Here is a 15,246-nt window from a genome sequence, read left to right on the forward strand (position 1 = left end):
GGGCAATGGGTTATGTCCTAATTGAGGAAATGAATGTAGTCATTACTTGAATATAGAATTTGGCAGGGAGAAAGTGGAGGGAAAAGGCTAGAGAGTTAAGACTGGACCAATAATCACATTCAAAAATGCTTGTTGCCACAAGAAAGTGATGAGAGATAAAGTTGGAAGATAGGCAGAAGCTGGGCATGTTAGGTCATATACATGATCAGTTTCATAGTAAGACACTGGAAAATCATTGAAGGTTTTAAAATATTTGACAAGTTAACATTTGAAATTGGTTCTGTGAGTAGACTTGATTGTAATGGTGCAGAGGCGGAATCCAGAAGACTAGTTAAGGGGTGCCTGCAGGAGTGCAGGTGAGGATATTATAGGCTTAAATTAGGAAGGTGGCAGTAGAGATGGAGGGAAGGGGATAGATTTTAGATGGGCTAGAGGAAGAACTACCAGAACTTGATGTACTGGATATGGAAGGTGGGAGAAAGAAAGGAAAGAAGTTCAGGTGAAAGATTTGACCTCAAGGTAGAGGTGGTAGTTTTTATAAAACACATAGAAGCCAAAAGAAAAAACAAGGTGGCCCAAGAAGAGAGTATGTACTGAGAAAAACAGATTTCCCAAGACAGGTGACTCAGAGACAGACTGAAAAAGGGAGCCTGTAGGAGGATAATCAGGGTAATGTGGTACCAAGACACCAAAGAATGAGTTATCAAAAAGCAAAGACTGGCCAATTGAGTGTTAAGAGCTGGGAAGAGATGAAGAGAACAAAGGACTGAAAACTATCCATCGATTTGCTAACAAGAAGGTTATCGAGAACCTTGGTGAGAAGGCTTTTGGCCGAACAGGGAGGGCAGCAGCAAGAGGGGAGAAAAAGCAAGAGGAAATGGAGACCTGGACAAATATAGGGCTACTTATACTTCCTCTCTCTCCTTCTCCCTCCCTCCATCCCTTCCTTTTTCCCTCCCTCTCTCCCTTTCTTCCTTTCCTTCTGATGAAAGCCACTGACCGAGTATTATAACAGAGACAGAGAAGCAGGACTATGCTGTTTGGCCATTCTGGCCTGCACATCTCTAGGAGTATAGTTTATAAAGTCTCCAATGTGGCTGACATGCCCTGAGATTGGCAAATGGTGTCTGTGGAAAAAAGTTGCAGACAGCCGAAAGGAGGAAAACCAATAGATTTTCAGGTTTCTGAAAAAGGAAAAAAAAAGGAACCAGAATTCAGATTGTGGGCGACAGGACATTAAAGAACTAGAGGAAGAAATTACTGTCTTCTTGTCATTAGAGTGGGCATAGATCTAAGTATATTTGCAGTTTTGGGGATAGGTATTTATGGGTGTTGTGGGTTGATGGACTTCATTTTCTGTATGGGTCTCTCTACCGTAAGGAGGAACAAGGGACAAGGTAGCTAAGTAGATCTACAGGAAAAAAACAAAAACAAAGTTGGGACTCTTTTGATTGCAAATATAGATTCAAACTAGTTCAAGCAAAAAAGAGAGTTGATTATAAGGATATATCTGTGTGTGCTGTTAGATTCTGGATAGCCTTAAATGTTGAGCTCTATTTTGTTGTAGTAATAATTCACTGAGGTCTGTAAATAATAGCTGTGTTGAAAACAAGAGTTTTTTTTTTATAGAAAGATAAATCTGACTGAAGATGATTAATACTGAAATCATTGAGGCTAAGAAATCTCTTACATTGGCTGTTAATAACTGATCTTTTTCATAATTGGGCCCTGAATGAAAATTAAGATTCTTCATCTCTGTAATCACTTCTATGATGTAGGTTACCCAGTGACTCTTTGCTTCTCTTCTTCTAAGTAGGAGGATGGTAAAGAAGTTCCTTCCATCCTGTGTCAGGGTAATTAGTCATCACTGTCTTCTGCTCGGCATTGACCTCTCCCTATCTACTACATTTAACAATTTTTTATATCTCTTTGTCTCTTCATTTGGTGTATTAGAGCTATGTGTGCACATTAGTGATTTCTGTAACTAAATTCATGTCTAGGGGTGCCTGTGTGGCGCAGTCAGTTAAGCAACCGACTCTCAAGTTTGTGAGTTCAAGCCCTGCACTGGGCTCTGTGCTGATGGTGTGGAGCCTGCTTGGGATTCTCTCTCTCTCTCTTTCTCTCTGCCCCTATCCTGTTTGTGTGTACTCCTTGTCTGTCTCTCACTCAAAAATAAATAAATAAACTTAAACAAATTAAGAAAAGGTACAATTCATGTCTATTTACAAGTTAGTATGTATTTTTAAAGAGCTTTAATGGAACTGTTTGGTAAAGATAGAACTGTCTTAGTATTCAACACTCACTGGGGTCAGAAGCATGGCAAAGGTAAAGTGATTTCCAGATGCATTAGAGTTTAGGGGGTTCCCACAGCTCCTGACAGGTGACTGGGTATATTAAAATAATTCTAGGTTCTGGAGGCAAATAAGTGCATGAGTTCGGGGTCTTATTAGCTGTATGAACTTGCACACAGTAAGTAAACTTTTAGATTTTTAATTTCGTTTTCCCTAAAATGGAATTGTAAAGATTAGAAAAATGCTTATATGCAAAAACTTTCTGTTCCAGTTAATCTGACCTTCTTTCAGCTTCTTGCACTCTGTCACTCAGGAAATATTTCCTAAGCTCTTTTGTATGCGCAGGAAACACACATCTATCGGACTGCATTCCTTCCTATTTTTGAATTTCAGCTCAGACCTTGTAAGTTTTCCAATTAACCTTATCCATTCTTCAATGTGTTAGCATACTTCCTGCAACTCTTCCTTCTTTTCATTTGTTTGCTGCTGTGTTCCTAGATTTCAATTTTCGCACATTATATTAGCAGCTGGGTTCCAGCTTTAGAACTAGCTGGTCTGCTACATCAGGGCAGACACTTTGGGGCAAGTGTGTCCTGTTGAAGCGACGGGGTGGCTGGGAAGGATTTATTTGGCCAGAGGAGCTCAGAGAGGACAGACCAGCAGAGCTAACCCTTACAATTAGGCAGATTTCTCCTCTATGGAGATGCCTGGTCTGGCGGAGAGGAGAGGTCAAGCTATGGGCCTCCATGTGGGGCTTCATCCATTCATCCATGTGGTGGAAAGGCTATCTTTTAAAATTCCAACAAAGGCTCTGAATAGACCAGTAGCAGCCCTGCATTCAGCTACGTGTCTGATTCAGAGGTTCTCTGGCCCCAGGCGCTCATTAGTTGGGTGACCTTTGGAAAAAGAGTGTGATATAAATGTATGAAAATAATGTTATTTATATTTCTGACTTTTCTACTCCTAACAGACTATAAATTCGCTGAAGTGTTATGTTCAAATATTATTTGATAATCCTGTGTAAGTAGTTGTTTATATGTTGTTTAGTATTCTAGGTCATTCACAAATTGATTAACTTATAGAATACCAATAGAATATAATGATATAAAAACATCCAAAGTAAATAAAATATTTGGTGACAGAATTATGTAAGAGATGTATTATGCATAAAATAAATAGATCACAAAGCAGTTTTGTTTTACAAAGTTCTTTGGTTTTCTAGTCCATTAAGAGCTGGAGTTTGTTGGGGGCTGTCCCAGTATAGGAGTCCCTGCGCACCATGTCCCTGCTCACCTGCTGGAGACTTACTGCTCATCTTCTAAGATCTCAGAAACCAAATGTCCACTGCACCTCCCTCTTTTGATTACTAGTGGATTTGCTATCACTGTGCACTACTCCTTTGCTGAAATACCACAGAACATTCTCCATATCCTCATAATGCCTTCTACTTTGAAACCAAGAGATAAATTCACAAACAGGTTACCCAGCTTCTGATAATAGAACAGATTGGCCACCTTGAGCTTATTGGTTCTTTTAGCCAAAACACTGCTAAAATTATAGTTAATTTTAACTTAACATGAAGAAGAATAGAGATTAAACAGGGAGACAAAAAACAATGAAATCTTTTAAACTAATTTTGGAAGATGGAAAGTGGATGAAGAAATAGAAATTAAAATTCTCATACCTCTAAAGTTAGAAAAGAATTTTGTCTGACAAAATGAAGAAAATAAAATTCAGTCTGAAGACAAAGAATTTCTAAGAACAGCTAGTGGTTTAAAAAGAAATATCTGCAATCCTGCTTTCGACAGTATGTACCATTAAGTAATACACCTGCATCTACAGTTTGTTACTACCAAAATTTAGAGTGACAGGGTGAAACCTTTTCATATTTATAATTGAGAACTTTGAAGAAATAATTTTGGTAATTCCAAAAAAAATGTAAATTAATAAACTTACTTGGAATTAGAGAATACCTTGTCATTTACTGGTAAAAATAAAAATTATCTTCAAATATTCCATAGAACTAAAATTCTATTTTGGCAAAAAGAGAGTTTCTGTGAAAGAATGACCTAAATGGATATGAAATAGAATTGATTTAAATTGGAGAAACTCACCAAGCTTCAAATCAACAACAATCATTTTTTTCTCATGTTAGTAGTATGGTATGTGGAAAAATTCCATTGACCTAAAAATAAGATAAATAACAAAAGCAAAAAATTATTGTGTGCTTCCTGGAGAATGCATATTTCGCAAAATATTTCTATAAATACCTTGCTTATATTTTAAGTAAATAATTTTTTCACTATGTAAGTGCTAGATTATGGTTATCCTTATTTTTGATTTAACTCCTTATCTAGAACTTTATTAATTTCATACATTGATATTGTAAAAATTCCTATACTTTTCATTTGTATTTTCCATTAGGTTTTCTTTAAATATTTTTTTTTGTTTATCTCATGTTAACAATATACATTAATTTTCTTATCTTTAAAAAATTTTCAATATCCTCTTGGTAAAACTAGTATGGTCTTTTACACTCTAAGCATAATATTTAGTTAGGTTTTCAAAATGATTTTGCCTCCAATGTTTTCTCTTGATTATTTTAAAGAAAGTATACATTTCATCTATATAATCTAATATTTAGAGTGGTTTATAAATGCTTTAGTGATGAATTGAGTTGGATATATATTATGCCAGAACAATCCAAGCTTTAGCTAGCATTTAAATGAAATCTTTCTCAAAGCAATACGAAAATAAATTAATTGTCTTCATTTTCACCTTTTCACATATTTAAATGTTTTTATTATCCTGACGGGTGATAAATTCATTCTGTTCAATATAATCTCTGCATTTAAATGTGTTTATTTTATGATATAGAATATCCCATAGAATTTAGAAAAACCTGGAGCAATTTACATTTTAGTGAGGTTTTGTTTGACACAGTACATAGAATTCTTGCTTGTCAAAAAGCAAGTAATTTGTGCGTAGTTGTGGTTAGGCATAACATTAAGGAATGAAGAAATTCTGTAAAATCAAAATTAACGATATCTCATGTAAACCTTACAACAATCCATACATGGAGTCAGCACAGCTAATCCAGTGTTGGAACTAATTGTTTGATAACGTATGATGTTTGAAGCAAACAATTCTGAGATAACTGATTTTGTTAAATATCTTCATCTAAACATGTACATCCCACCCAAAAAACACATAAAATGAGAGTATCCCTTACTCTTAGCCAGTAATATTTCTTTTACTGCCCAATTTAGAACCTTCATTTATACATGTGTGACTATAAGTATTTTTTAATTATAGAAAGCCTAGGCCAGGCAAACATGTGTTTGGGAGTTTGTTTGTTTTCCTTAGAAGAAAGCTAACACTTCCAGTGGTCCTGCTGTTAAAGTAAACATCCACTAGTCATTTACATCAAGCCAACATTATTGTAGTCATCAACTATTTTATGGAATCGTATACTTACAAATATATCCTGTAGAACGGTCCACCATGCTAAATTTTATTTTCTATCGGTATGATCCTTTTGAAATCAGGTGCTGAAGGTCCATGAGACAGCCACCATTATATTTTTCCTGGCATAAAATAACTTTACTGTCTCTATAATTACCTTTGATGGCACTCTGCCCTCTCTATGAATGTTCTGTTTTTACACATGTATCTATGCAAAAAGAGGTTTGGCTGAATATGGAAAATAGTGCTGTGGGACGCTAGTGCATTGCTGATAAAGAGGTTGTATCTAACATTATCAACCCATCGGAAGCGATCAGATGATTGGAAGCAGTAGCTCTATGTAGCTTCAATGTAATATTCAAACTTTTTTCCAAAATGGCTTTTAGAAATTTTTTTCTTGTTTAGCTTAAAGTGAAACCTCCCTTTAAAAATCAGAGAACTGAATACCAATAAATAGGCTGAGCCTGAAAGCACTTGCTATTAAATTATTGAAAACTATTAAAATCAATCTGTTTAGAATAGTCAAATTACTAAGGACTTAATAACCGAAGGGTCTAGAGAGGTCTCCTTTCTAGTTAAGCCTTTCTAGTTCCCTCAGCTGGTCCTCATAGGGTCACTTCTGGACTCACCATTATTCTTCAGTTAGTATACCTGTTAAAATCTGAACTGAACACAGAGCTCCAGATGAGGATTAATGAACGCATAGTATGGTGAGATTGTTAATACCCTTATCCTATGTCTAATCTAAACTTATGTGTGTGAGAGAGACAGACAGAGACAGAGAGAGAGAAAGAGAATGGTGGGATTTGAGGAATGCTAGAACAAAATAGCAGGAAAGGAGATCAGAATATGATTGATGGAGTATTTCCTAAAGTATTTAGGAGACTAGGGGTGCCTGGGTGGCTCAGATGGTTAGGTCTCTGACTCTTGGTTTCAGCTGAGGTAATGATCTCACTGTTCGTGAGTTTGAGTCCAGCATCAGGCTCTGGACTGAGAGCATGGAGCCTACTTGGGATTCTCTGTCTCCCTCTCCCTGCCTTTCCCCTGCATGCACTCTATCTCTTTCTGTCTCAAAATAAATAAATAAACATTAAAAAATTATTTAGGGGTGCCTGCGTGGCTCAGTCAGTTAACCGTTGGACTCTGGTTTTGGCTCAGGTCATGATCTCGCAGTGTTGTGAGTTCAAGCCCTCTGTTGGGCTCTGCATTGGCAACACACATCCTGCTTTGGATTCTGTCTCCTCTGTCTCTGCCCCTCTCCCACCCATGCTGTCTCTGTCTCTCTCAAGATAAATAAATAAACTTAAAAAAGGTATTTAGGAGCCTAACAAGGCAGAAGATTATTTTTACTTGTATTTCATGATTTTGAGGTACAAACCCAGAGAAATTGAATATATCAAATGTAGAGGATAAGTTTGGGCCTAGAAAAGGCAGACAAACTTGAAGGTTAGAAGCCAGGATGAGGTTTGGATCAGTTGTGAAGGATCCAGGTTGTTTGCTGATAGCACTCATTTTCATTGGTTTCTAGTTCTCCAATTCTTTCCCTACCTCGGGACATTTGGGAGTCTCTCTGGGCACTGTGCCTGAGATTTCTTTTTCTCCTGGTTTGGGTGCAAGGAGCGGACAGGACAATTCTGAAAGTAGCACCCTGGAAGAATGCCAGTGGAAAGCCTGGTGAACAGAATACAACATGAACGTCTTCTTATGGAGTGAAAATTGTGTATCAACAGGGCTGAGAAGCAAAAAGCCACGGAGTGAAGAGTAACAGAATAGCTATGTATGAGATGGCCCCGGAAAAATTCCAGGACAAAGTGTAGATATTTGTGGCAGGTACCTAAGCATTTTTAATTTTTCTGGAAAAAGGTAGTCTAGGAATTAAAGGTAGACCCAACAGATTCAGAGGTGTCAGGTAGGGGCAGGTGACAGGAGCATTGAGCCTTTTCATTGGTGCAGTCTGCAAAAGCTCTTTTCTTTAAAAGGCTGTCTTTGATTAATTGTGATCTATTCACTCCTGAGCACATTCATTCCAATTCTATTTCAGCCCAGCTAAGACTGAAGTAACACAAGTTCAAATGTGCATAGTTACAGAATATTTACTGTTTTCGCATGGTTAAAATTCAACTTCTTTACATGAATAGAATAATGAAATGTTAGAAATGGGTTACTGGTGGTGGTGGTGGTTTAAGAAATAAGCTATTTACAGCGCATCCTCTTCTTTTGTATGATTGTTGCCATTTGTTCACAGTAAATATATTCTATATATTTTAATATATGGTCTTTAAAATACATAATTAAGATATAACACTTTAATGTATATGATATATACTTAATATATATAGTTAATACATAATACTTTTAAGTACATTCTAGAAGCATGATAAACAACTGGTGAATTCACTCATAGATACTGGGGAGTTCTTCAGTGAAATGTATCCAATTGGCAGCAGTTTGGGCCAATGTTTTCATTCTCACAAAGGAGAATTTTCTGATGTGTCTGTAAATATAACCACCTGCGTTGAGACCGTGTGGAGTAGTTACTACCTTAACTGCTACGGAGAGTTTTCTATTTAGATGGAAACACAAACTCTATAGTTTTATTTTCTATCCCCTGGCAAAAGTGTATTTCTTTTCAAACCAGATTTTGTAATGATATTCAGCAGCTATTTCTGACTATGTACCTCTGATACTTAAATGAACTAACTTAGAATATATTTTTGTATACTTTAAATAAACCACAAATTAGTCAGATAATAAATTATGAAAACCTTTACTATGGTGCTTAACACTTAAGTACTATATGAAAATGCTTGTTCCTGCTTACTAATTTCAGTAGAGAAAATGAAAAGAAAGATGTACTGAAACAGTCTGTGAAAGACAGTATGTGATGTGAATATGTCAGCTATTGCCTCCTTAGTCTTTAACAGGTTTTTAACAACACAATTATTTTAGCTCTATATTCCTTAAAGAATTTTTAAAAATATTGTATTCAAGTTTTTGTTTACAACATCATAGTTTTTACTAAAAAGTTTAGAAACATGTGAGTTCTGTGTGCTTTGTAGGTAGCACCTTGCTTAAGAAACCTCTCAAAGTACTGATTTTTTTTTTTAACCAGAAACTTCATTTTGTCACCAAGAAGTATAGCCCTTCTCCTAGAGTGAGCAGATATGTGTGATCTGTCCTCTGTGAGGGCCCAATTGCCTTTTACAGATCCTGAGATATCCATCTATGTGGATTTTCCCCGTGTTCCACGGCCACCCTTTGTGTCAGGATCCTGAGAGTCTGCTCCTGCTTTTCTTGAATTCTGGATCTGATCCCCTTAGCCTTTCTACTCTGTCCCTTCAGCCTGCAATTCCTTCCCATGTTGTATCTTTGTAGAGCAACCTCTGTCATAATAGACTCAATGCCCATATCTTAAATTTTTTTAATGTTTATTTATTTTTGAGAGAGAGAGAGAGAGAGAGAGAGAGAGAGCGCATGAGAGGGGGAGGAGCAGAGAGAGAGGGAGACACAGAATCCAAAACAGGCTCCAGGCTCTGAGCTGTCAGCACAGAGCCTGACTCGGGGCTCGAACTCAAAAACCATGAGATCATGACCTGAGCTGAAGCCGGACGCTCAACTGACTGAACCACCCAGGCGCATCAATGCCCAGATCTTAGAGCATGGTGGAATATTCTGTAACCCAGACTTGACTCACCTCCTCTTCTTGGCTTCTCTGCTTGCTGCTAACTAGAAACAACCTAACTTTGGCTTCTGCCTTGTGTAAACCAGAAACATGGTGACAATGTAAATTAAAAACGGATTACTGAACACCCCACACTATTGCCAGCACAAAAAATGCACTTAAAAACAGTTAAAACTAGCTACCAACTTGTCTGCATTTATTCAAATTACTTACTCTAAAGATGCCTTTATGACAATTGTGGTTCTGTCAGTCTATAAAGTCCAGTCATTAACTCCCAATCATTACAGCTTCCATTTGATGGTGGCTCTACATCCATTCTCTTGACTTTCCCAGGAAATTAGTAATGCTTTCAGGTTTCTGATCTCTAGTTTGTAATGGAAAAGGAACAGCAGCCCTGCTTGGTTTCCATTTTCTCCTGAGCACTTAGTGGTTGGTCTTTTTGTGTCTTAGCCAACTGGATTACAGAGATCAGTTAGAATCTCAGTGTCTGCCCCCCCCCCCACCCCCCCCACCCCCGCCACCTCCACCCTCCAGTCTATTTAAGGCAACGTTAGCAACTAGAAAAGCGAAGTTCTTCTCCTGGAAAAAAAGAAGACAGCTTACAGTTGTTTAATTTGGACTGGGTTGTGTTCTTTAGCTTTATTGTACATTCATGATGTTTATCTGTGGAACCCGCTGAGAAGAAGGTTGAGGATACTTTCCTTGAAGACAATGTGCATTGGCTTTGTCAGGCAGCCCAGACACTTCTAACCTAGGACTTCTTTCCTATTTTCTTGGCTTGTTGTCATGAGGAAAGAGGAGGTTCCAGGACCATATACATAGGGCAAATTTAAATTATAAATCCAGGAGAGCACAGAATACCCTGGTATTATGCTGAATCCAGGTTTCCTTGTCATTAGTCTTTGCAGGTAACTGTGTTTTCCTCTCCACTCTTTCACTGAAGATGTAGCACTTTGAAGTCCTTGGCTCATCTTCCTACCTGGAGCTGCCTGGAATCTCTTTTTCTGACATGCAAAGGCTCCTAAAAGCCAACCTTTCAGATATCTGAAAATAGCAAATGCTGAGCTCAACCAAATGTTAAATGCTAGTTTACTACTCTGGTTTAGGATTCCCTCTATTTTTCTGTGGGGATTTTCTTTCTTTCTTTCTTTCTTTCTTTCTTTCTTTCTTTCTTTCTTTTTGTAAGCTTAAATATATGTTTAAATGGGAGGGGAGAGGTATTTTGTTACATGTATTTTTCTAACATTTCTAGGTGTCTGATAGTGAGGCGATATTTCAAGATATGTCTTATCTACCATTATCCATATTTTCTTTTATCTGAAATAATGTGATGTATTCATTTTTAATGTAATAAAGTATCAAGGAAACTGGAACTTTTCTTTATTATCTTTATCTTTGTAGTTCTTGTTTCTTTGTATTTCTTTGTTATCACAGATGGAAATCACGACTATTTGCTTCTTTAAGTCACCATATATGTGTTAAACATACTGGGCTTACCAGTATGTGGTTGCAAAGCAGGGGTCTGTCTGGTTTCTTTCATTTAAAAATTTTTTTTTTTTAACTTTTTTTTTTTTTTTCAACGTTTATTTATTTTTGGGACAGAGAGAGACAGAGCATGAACGGGGGAGGGGCAGAGAGAGAGGGAGACACAGAATCGGAAACAGGCTCCAGGCTCTGAGCCATCAGCCCAGAGCCCGATGTGGGGCTCGAACTCCCGGACCGCGAGATCGTGACCTGGCTGAAGTCGGACGCTTAACCGACTGCGCCACCCAGGCGCCCCTAAAAAATTTTTTTTAATGTTTATTTATTTTTGACAGAGAGAGAGAGAGAGAGAGAGAGGGAATCTGAAGTAGGCTCCAGGCTCTGAGCTGTCAGCACAGAGAAACTCAGGAGCTGTGAGATCATGACCTGAGCCAAAGTTGGACGCTTAACTGACAGAGCCACCCAGGCACCCCTGTCTGGTTTGTCATCCCCTAAATATCTCACTGCCCTTATTCTTTAATATGAGCCTGTTACTTTCTGCAAGGTATCTGAATTTCCTGCTATGGAAGGGCAGGACATGGCAATTTATTTATTTTTTTAATCATAGAGAGTAAAATGGCTCTGATGCAGATTTCTATTTAAAAACTTGACAATCTTGGGGCATCTGGGTGGCTCAGTCAGTTGAGCATCTGACTTCGGCTCAGGTCATGATCTCACAGTTCCTGAGTTCCAGCCCTGCCTAGAGTTCTGTGCTGACAGCTCAGAGCCTGGAACCTGCTTCAGATTCTGTGTCTCCCTCTCTCTCTGCCCCATCCCCACTCATTCTCTGTCACTCTCTGTCTTAAAAATAAATAAAACATTTTTAAAAATTTAAAAATAAAAAAATAAAAACTTTACAATCTTGAAACTAATTTATCTCCAGGGTAATGGTAATGCCGAGCCCCATGTGACCTATCTATGGAGGTCTATGTGATGTCCAGGGACTCAGGGAAGCAGATGGCTAGGTAGTACCGAGGGGCAAGGCAATTTAAGAAGAATAGTTCCTTCCATTAGCTGGTAGGTGGTACAAAAAAGGTGGAGAACGGGGGACTGGCCTGCGCGGTCTCTCCCTCCTTTACTAAAGGAATCTCCCAGTTTTCTCATCCATGCTTCAACTGCTTTTGTGGGCATCGCGCTGCGACTGGTACAGTAGGTGCTCAAGAAATATTTAAACAATTAATGAATATATCCCCTTTCTAATAAGATTCATCCAAAATAAAACCTACCTTTAATGTTCCTTTAACTGATTTTCATTAATATAAAAATTATGGAGTGGAGTTGGGAAGGAGTTTATCGTATAAATTGTCTCACATTGCAAATCTTCCTTAGAGATAGTCCTGTGTCTCTGCTGTAACCTGTTTATAATCTACAATTAGTGTAGTAGTTAATGAGATATATCTGGAAATGCCAAGCTTTGTAAGTATAATTTGCTCAAATACGTATTTTTGTGCAACATGCAAATTTGAACAATGGAGTCCTTGTGTTTCTATCAAATAAGGAACTAGAATAAAACAAAGCAAACATGTGTCTTTAGGATCTTAGAATAGCATAATAAAACTACACCTGAGAACCTTTGGAAGGACATGATATGCAAACAAGTTAGTTAACACACGTTAAATTTTAGGAAACTTGAAGAATTAAAAAAAAAGCAATCTCAGAGCTTTAGAAATCTATAATAACATGCTTTTTATCATAAAAAACAAACAATCCCCCCAAAAAAAACAACCCAAAAAACGTTTCCCCCGTCAAGTTTGAATATTTGGGGGTTGCCCTAATAACTATAAAACTAGTCCATCACATTTTTATTCAGATATAGAAAATGTAGCTTTACAACATTTTTACATAAAAGAAAAGTAATTTGGCTCAAAGAAAATTATAAAAGAAAATGAAAGTAATTGCCATTATGAAAGGTATAATTTGGGGGGCCTAGAATCATGTATGGCATCCTGAATGCTGGACATCAGGCCAAGAGAAATTACCTGTGTGGTTTTTGTAGATGAAACTGAGGAAAGAGGCAGAATGGGAAGGAGACAGGGGAGATCGAAAGACAAGAAGTATGATCTTATTTTGAAAAAGAAAAATTTCTGGGCAGTAATGACAAACACTCATTTTTTCCCCAACACATTTTCAAAAACTATGGAAAATAATATTTAGTAAACCATGAAACTTGTTGAACTCTAGTGAAAAATTTCAAATATAGTAATTAAGGGAAAATTACATTTTGAGGTTTTTTTTTTCCAGGTTGGTGGACATTTATCCCGTCTTACTGTTTTTATAAGTGAGTAGGCAGAAGATAAATAGAAGTGTAAAATATACATCAGTTGGTTGTTTTTTTTTTTTTTTTAATTTTTTTTTTCCAACATTTATTTATTTTTGGGACAGAGAGAGACAAAGCATGAATGGGGGAGGGGCAGAGAGAGAGGGAGACACAGAATCGGAAACAAGCTCCAGGCTCTGAGCCATCAGCCCAGAGCCCGACGCGGGGCTCGAACTCACGGACCGCGAGATCGTGACCTGGCTGAAGTCGGACGCTTAACCAACTGCGCCACCCAGGCGCCCCAGTTGGTTGTTTTTTAATAACTTGGTTGAACAGCTTTGTGAGACTTTTACAATAAGAGAAGTATTTCTATATTTAAATCTTGGTTGTCTCTGTAGGAAGTTGAAAAGCTTGTATCAGAGACATGCTTCTCCAACCCCATTTTAAAATAGAACTTCTGTCAGAGAAACTTAAAGTTTAAAGGAACTTTAGAGATAATCTAGTTTAAAATTTTCATTTTATTGACAAAAACACTGGTCTCTTGTGCATTGCCCCAAATCACACAGCTAGTTGTAATGTAGCCTAGGCTAAAACCCTGGTGCATAAATTTTGAGCTTTTTTTTACAGTGAGCTCTCTGATTCCCTTTCTGATTTATTTCTGGGCAAAACTCAAGGAATGATATATATCTGATAGTCTCATTTCAAATTATGTAACAGCCAAGAGTTTTTAGGCACATGTGTGTTTTGTTTTTTGTTTTTTTTTTTTTTTTATCTATGCCTTTTTTCTTTCTTTAGCAGAAAGATGCTGTATTTAACTCTACCCCATTCTCGGTACTTTATATTCATTGTAATGAATTAATTTCATATTGAGAAGCTGGTCTCACCACTTGGTTGTTATTAACATGGCTTCTATTGTGTTGAATGGATCTAACTTATCTGTCTCAAATGATGCAGTCTGGGGATCATTCTCTAAAGAAACAGATTGTATGCCGCCTGCCACCAAAATATGATAAAATATCTGAAGAAAAACACAGATAGAGGAATGATTATTCATATTGAGAATAATGACTTATTTTACAAAAGAATTCCATAAGGGTTCCTTTAGTGAATTCCTCTTGTTTGAATTTCTGAAATTTAGTTGATGCCCAGTATTTCAAGAACATAACAGAAAGAAATGTGTATTTGAATTTTGATGATAAATGAAAAGCACCCAAGCTTTTCTAAATAATTCTAGCAGTTCAAGACGCTAGTTATATCTGATAATGCAGACAACAATATGCTTAATAATGTGTTCCTTATTATTTTATTTTTGTTTTCTGCCAAGGCCCATGGTTGTTCGGTAGGAAGAATAATCCTATCTGCAGATTAGAAACAGATTTAAGATGCTAACTTGCAATGCCTCGAAATACCCTGGAGAATCAAACATGCCTGAGAGAAAAAGGGTCAAAAAACGTATTATGAAACACTTGTAATTAAGGAATATTCCACTTAGGTCTGTTTTAAGTCAAGTAGCATTCCAAAGGGACCTTGTGGCTTTATTTTTAGCCTGCAGTTTATTGATTCAGGCTGTGGCCTCTGCTAATTGGCAGAGCTGCTTTGAGCCTACAGATGTTTTACTGGCTTTAGATAATGAGAAATTAAATGTTTTGTCTGTCATCCTGAAGAAAAGACACCATTACTCTGCTGAGGAGACTTTCTCCAGGGTCAAGCCCTACTCCCAGGTGGACCACATACCAGGTTCCTGGACAGATATTGAGATTCACACTGTCCACACACAGGGTTTCCCTGGTCCAATTAGTGATAGGTTAGTCAATAAAAATGCAGCCAGGATTCTGGAGGCCATATTTGAAATGGGAGTGCGAGGATGATATTCCAGATAACACTGTTGATCCAGTGGATTCACTATCTGACGACCTCCACAGGAGAATAGCAAATGTCAGTGGCACATAAAATAAACCTGTGGAGACAAGGGATTGGCAAACAAATCGCCTGAGGTTGCTGTGAGGAGAGGGGAAATAGCTTCGGGTTGA

The 15,246-nt window shown here is 37.4% G+C and overlaps 1 protein-coding gene across 3 annotated transcripts in view; it reads right to left on the bottom strand.

Annotated features, from left to right (window-relative positions):
* RGS13 (regulator of G protein signaling 13) overlaps window positions 1-15,246 on the bottom strand; it is an 81,357-nt gene that overhangs the window by 20,806 nt on the left and 45,305 nt on the right. The window contains exons 1-2 of one of the 3 annotated variants that reach the window (XM_047840076.1): window positions 9,652-9,687; window positions 4,406-4,476 (exon numbers count right to left, since the gene is read on the bottom strand). The gene's annotated coding sequence lies outside the window, so the exon portion shown is untranslated. Of the gene's footprint in view, window positions 1-4,405; window positions 4,477-5,769; window positions 5,972-9,651; window positions 9,688-15,246 lie in introns of those variants that run through there. The other 2 variants (XM_047840074.1, XM_047840073.1) reach the window with 2 other exon arrangements.

This window comes from Prionailurus viverrinus, chromosome F1 (genome assembly GCF_022837055.1).
Source record: "Prionailurus viverrinus isolate Anna chromosome F1, UM_Priviv_1.0, whole genome shotgun sequence".
Taxonomy (NCBI): Eukaryota; Metazoa; Chordata; class Mammalia; order Carnivora; family Felidae; genus Prionailurus; species Prionailurus viverrinus.